General features: G+C 37.0%; 1 long non-coding RNA gene and 1 pseudogene across 6 annotated transcripts; both read left to right on the forward strand.

The window, feature by feature from the left end:
- The first annotated feature begins 1,801 nt into the window (after window positions 1–1,801).
- Window positions 1,802–2,908, forward strand: LOC104790192 (allene oxide cyclase 2, chloroplastic pseudogene; annotated as a pseudogene).
- Window positions 2,909–3,087: 179 nt separating this feature from the next.
- Window positions 3,088–5,336, forward strand: LOC104790193 (uncharacterized). Of its 6 annotated transcripts, none has more exons than XR_015560296.1 (5): window positions 3,088–3,307; window positions 3,576–4,164; window positions 4,276–4,355; window positions 4,450–4,533; window positions 4,598–5,336. It is a non-coding gene; the product is annotated as an uncharacterized LOC104790193 (long non-coding RNA). The 6 variants fall into 6 exon arrangements; XR_015560300.1 differs by having other exon boundaries at window positions 3,207–3,307; window positions 4,463–4,533; XR_015560299.1 differs by having other exon boundaries at window positions 3,228–3,307; window positions 4,463–4,533; window positions 4,610–5,336.
- The last annotated feature ends 503 nt before the right edge of the window (window positions 5,337–5,839 follow it).

The raw sequence follows: 5,839 nt of genomic DNA on the forward strand, positions 1-5,839 counted from the left end.
CATCGATTCCCGTCCAGGAGTTCCGGCGTTAGCAAAGGGCATGACTTTGTTTCTCCTTCGGCGGCACTAGTTATTCAGCCGAAGCTAACGGATCCGGAGAAGCCCTAGAGCCACCGTCAGATCTCACCTGCAACACCCTTTCCGGACTGAACCAAATCGAAGACAAACGGTGCCCACCACCTCCTTGTCCCGACCTAGCAAATCCGAGCCAGCCAACACATATCTAAAAAGATCCGATTGCTAATCTCTCCCACAAAGGTATAAAACCCTCCATCCGCCTTTCGACTTCCGCCACCTTTTGTAGATCTGAAACTGTCACCGTGAGCCGAGCCACCTTAAACCTAACCACTAAGTCTTCATCAGCGGCGAAATGGCAAGGCGTCTCCTAGCGCCGGTCTCGACCACAAAAAGCATCTAGGGCGGATCTACCACTCCACTACACCATCGGGGAAGCAAGGCCAACACCCACCGCCAGACCGAGAACTCACCATGAAAGCGATGAATAACAAAGAACAGGGACCTGAGTGGAGGTAGAGCAGCAAAAACGCGCCGGAGTAGACTGTATCATCCTCATCTCCCTCATATCTACTTTGTGCGGCTAGGGTTTTAGAGAGTGAAAAGAGCGTTTTTTTTTACTGCCGCTCAAAGGCTTTAAATTATTTACAAAATGAATACCTCTTGATCTAATCTAATTTTGTTTTGAGCCGTGCGTGTCTACAAGACTGCAACATAGCCATTCAAGAGGGAATCAAAGAAGGACCGAAGACAGGCGAAAAATTCAAACTATTTGTAATGTGACAGTCAGTAGTAAACTCCATGTTTCAGAAATGCACAAAGAACATCAAAATCAATTTGATTTTGTTAGAGATCATAGAACTATTTGAAAATATTTTATGTGTACACAGAAATTTGACACAACCGACCACCTTTATACTCCTTCGCTAAAACATGCTGATCGACAAGACTTTGATGTTTTGACTTTTTTAGTGGGAGTTATTGGTTTGAGATTTGAATAGAGTTTTAAAGATTTTAAATTTTATGTAGAATCTGCTGTTATTAGATCAAAATTTTGTTAAACTCTGTTAAAGTTTAATTTTATTAGATTTGTGATTTGTAAAAGGTTATTTAAAATCTTAATAAATTTGGATTATTGGATTTAGACTTTTATAAAGTTATTAAAAGTTTTGTGTTATTCAATTAAAACAAAAGAATCTAGGATTGTTAATGAGTTCAATTATTATGTTATTGGTTCATGATTTTAGACACTTTCTTTACAAAATAAAGTCATGAAAAGTATCATAAAAATACATGGATTGTTTGGAGGACTTTACAAGATTTTAGAAAACTAATCAAAAAAACTGTCTAGCAATCTTTAACAATCTTTCACTTATTCACTTTTAATGAATTGTTGAACCCTTCAAAAATCTTCATAAATTAGAATCCAATACCACCCTTAAGTGGGAGTTATTGGTTTGAGATTTTAATAGAGCTTTAAAGATTTTAAATGTTACGTAGAATCTGTTGTTATTAGATCAAGATTTTGTTAAAGTTTAGTGTTATTAGTTTGTGATTTGTAAAAAGGCATTTAAAATCTTAACAAATCTGGGTTATTGGATTCAGACTTTTATAAAGTCATTAAAAGTTTTGTGTTATTCAATTAAAACAAAAGAATCTAGGATTGTTAATGAGTTCAATTATCATTATGTTATTGGTTCATGATTTTAGACAATTTCTTTACAAAATAAAGTCATGCAAAATATCATATTTGGAGAACTTTACAAGATTTTAGAAAGAGCTATTGCATCATTCAATCCAATGTCTGATCTTTATCTATAAATAAACAGACATTTAGTAGAATTAGAATCACTCATCTCATAAACCAAAGTCCAGTCTATTTCATAACAGCCTTCCAAAAAAAAAAAAGTGTTAAACAGTCTTCTTAGATCAATGGCTTCCTTTGTTATGTCTCTCCAATCTATCTCTATGACAACTCCAAACAATCTGTCATGCAATAACCAATCTCATCCTAGTTCTCTTCTTGGTTTCTCTAAATCCTTTCAGAATCTTGGAATCTCATCCAACGGTCGAAATTTCTCCTCTCCATCAAGTATCACTCCCAAGAAGAACCTCACTCCTACCCGAGCTCTCTCCCAAGACGCTAGACCAAGTAAGTTGTCTAAACATGATCTCATCTCTCATTAATTACAAAGTACCCAACTCACATATTAACTTATTTTTTTCATTCTCCTTGTGATAATTTCAGGTAGAGTTCAAGAACTAAGCGTGTACGAGTTCAACGAACTAGATAGACACAGCCCTAAAATTCTCAAAAACGCCTTCAGCTTAATGTTCGGTCTCGGCGATCTTGTCCCATTCACAAACAAACTCTACACCGGCGATCTTAAGAAGCGTGTGGGAATCACCGCCTGTCTCTGCGTCGTGATCGAACACGTCCCCGAGAAGAACGGTGACAGATTCTAAGCTACGTACAGCTTCTACTTCGGAGACTACGGCCACTTGTCAGTACAAGGACCGTACTTGACTTATGAGGACTCGTTCTTGGCCATCACTGGTGGCACAGGAGTCTTCGAAGGTGCGTACGGACAGGTTAAGCTTCAACAGCTTGTGTACCCGACAAAACTGTTCTACACTTTTTACCTTAAAGGGTTGGCTAATGATTTTTCGGACGAGCTCACCGGAACGCCGGTTCCTCTGTCTAAAGACGTGAAACCAGCGGCGGAAGCTAAGGCGCTGGAGCTTAGCGGAGTTATAAGTAACTATACTAATTAATTCCTGATATTAGTCCTATGTTTTAATCTCTTTTTTGTAGTCGCCAATAAAGTATATATATCGTGAAAAAAAATGTCTGGTAAAATTTACATGCCAAAGTTTTTTTTTTTGTTTTTCACATGCCAAAGTTCTCCATCCACAAAGTTTAAAAAGTTGCTGATAAATTTTATAAAAAAAAGAATGGAAGAGGACCATGATGGTAAAGCTCACATGCATAATCATCTACTTAATTTGGGGAAAAACATGTGATAACTTTTTTTTTTTTTTTTGGGCAAAACACATGTGATAACTAAGAAGAGGAGATTGGCGTAAAAAGAGATGAAGGTAAAGAGGACGGAAAATGAAGAATAAAACGACAAAACCACATTCTAGTGTTTTCAATTGATAACAACAGTTTTGAAGCATTTGTTAATCTTATGATAAACAAATGAAATAATAAGCAAATAATATTTTGGGGCTTGACATAAAAAAAAACGAGGCCAAGCAAATGAAAATTCTCTAACTTTTTTTTTGCAAGGTCAGAACTTTCATTAATTAAAATTAGGTCTTTACAATAGGAGAATTTCGTAGAGCAGTCTTAGCTAAAGCATCCGCCTGTTTATTTTTTTTTTTTGATACAAATCTAAAACAAATTTCTTCAAAAGAAGCAGAGATAATCAGAATATTATATGTTAAATCTTGTAGAGTTCTTTCTAGTGAATCTCCGATTTAATGACTTCAATCAATTGAATTAAGTCTGAAGCTACAAATTTTTTTGTGAACCCTTGTGACGATGCTTGTCTCAGGGCGTCAAGCATCTCAAGCTCTTCAGCCATCAGTGGTGATCCGACATGCGGCACTGAAGTGGAGTCGAATATCTTGATACCCGATCTATGATTTGAGAATTGACAGCATAATCCAACTTTAAGAGAGATCGCATCCCAAGCCGCATCGTTTGGAGTATCAACACATCGGATCTTAGGGTGGGGATATTCTCTTTAGGGCGAATTTATTTTGGTTCCTGGATCGTTCCTTGGGCCTCCTGCCATTCACGAGATAGGTATAACGCAGTTGATACGGTTTCTCCCAGAGAGTTGTGACGTTTGGAAAAGATATGGTGGTTACGCTTTTTCCAGATCTTCCAGAGAATCCAAGGGTGAATGGGCATTGTCGAACTCCGGAAGGTGGCAAAGCGATGGTGCCTTAGTGTTTCAAAACCCTCTCTAATGGTAGTAAAATGATGCGGGTTCCTTGGTACTTTCAGAGGAGCGAAGTTCCAGTCTTCTTTGGTGAATCTGCTAGAGAAGAAAAGGTGTAGAGTTGACTCAAGGTTTCCACAAAAAGGGCAGACCGCATCTTTATTCACATTTCATGCCCTCAAGTTTTCCCCCACCGGTAATGCTCCTCTAATCAATTTCCACATAAAGAATTTAATATTTGGTGAAGTTTTTTGTACTCCAAATGTAAGCATACTACTTGAAGCCTCTATTCAAATCTTGTTGTAAGGTATTTTCTGGGCAGTGGACGTTGGTCTCATAGTAACCAGATTTTTCAGAGTAGATACCAAATATCGTTGGTAGCCAGACGTAAGTATCTTTTGCTCTTAGTTTACTTAACTTGATCTTCAGAATTTGGTCGACGTATCTTTGGAGGGTTCGTTGTAACTTTTATTTATCCCAGTCCTTTGTTGCAGGAGATGTCAGATATGCAACAGTCTGGGTTTTTGTATCTTTCGGGAGAGGGCCCATTGGTATCAGTGGGGAGGTAAGAGAGATCCAGGAATATGTTTAGATAAGGGTATCATTCCCATTACCGATTACCTTCCTAGCTGTGATTTCAGGAGCTCTTTGCCAATTAGGATTTCCCTTCAACCATGAGAAGTGGAAGCAGGAGCTACACTGTCTAGGAACGGGGTAGTATGGCAGTATTTACCTAAGAGAACCTTTACCAAGAGACAATCAGGGTTTTTCAAAATTCTCCAGCTGATGTTGGCCAGGAGAGCGTCATTAAAGCTCTATAAGTCTCTTAAACCTAGCTCGCCTTCTCCTTTTGCTCTTGTTAGCTTGTTCCACGATACCTGATATATCATGGTTTTTGTGGTTTTTAACCATGATATAAGGAGTCTTTTGATTTGTTTTCTAGGATGTTTTTGAGTCTTTGCAGGTTTTCTAGGACTTTGGCACAGAAGGAGCAAAGTGGAGCAATTTGGATCATTTTGGAGCATAAATATCGAAGAATCAATTTGGACTCGGATCAAAACAAGGGCATCGATCGACACCACTTAGGAGCATCGGTCGACACCCTCTCCAGCCGATGAAGAATCACAAATTTGGAAGTTTTACAAAGTTGCCCGAAGTTTTCCATATTTGCAACACAAGTCCCTGACGTGTTTTAGGATATATATAGTGTTTTTGGGTTTTAGAAAACCCTGAAGTTTTATTCTAGCAGGTTTTATTTTCTGCAACCCTGTGAGATTTTGAGAGCTTTTTGGAGAGAGATTTGAACTGCTTTGAGAGAAGAATTCTTGAACTCCCTCTTTTTTAATTTCTATTGCATATTATTCAGAATGATGTCTTGTGCTTCATTGATTATATCTGAGTAGTTTGCTTGTTAGGTTCAGGGTTTTTCACAGGGATTTTATGATTTATTAGATCTGTTTATTTAGGATTCTTTATCTAGATCTTCATCATAAATTGTTCTTAATACGAGATCTTTGATTAACCATCTGGATTTAGATCTTAGGATTATTGATTGATATGAGAATATAATTGATTTTCCTGATAAAACCTTTTGATGAGCAAAATTACTTTCTGCAAAGAGATTTGATTTAGTGATTTTGTGAACAATTTAAACCTGTTTTTAAAGCTGATTTTTAACCTAGAATTTTACAAAGAGATTTGAATTTTCTGGTTTTAAATTTAGATAATATTTGCAGTGAGAACTGATTTATTTTATAAAAGAGTTTAGAGTTCTAGATCTGATTTTTAATTATTTGAATCCTATTTAATTATTGATTTAATATTTTGTAATTTCCTGAGAAATTTCCTGGACCTAGCTTTTTGATCTCTTG

This window comes from Camelina sativa, chromosome 6 (assembly GCF_030686135.1).
Source record: "Camelina sativa cultivar CO46 ecotype springtype chromosome 6, ASM3068613v1".
NCBI classification, from domain to species: domain Eukaryota; kingdom Viridiplantae; phylum Streptophyta; class Magnoliopsida; order Brassicales; family Brassicaceae; genus Camelina; species Camelina sativa.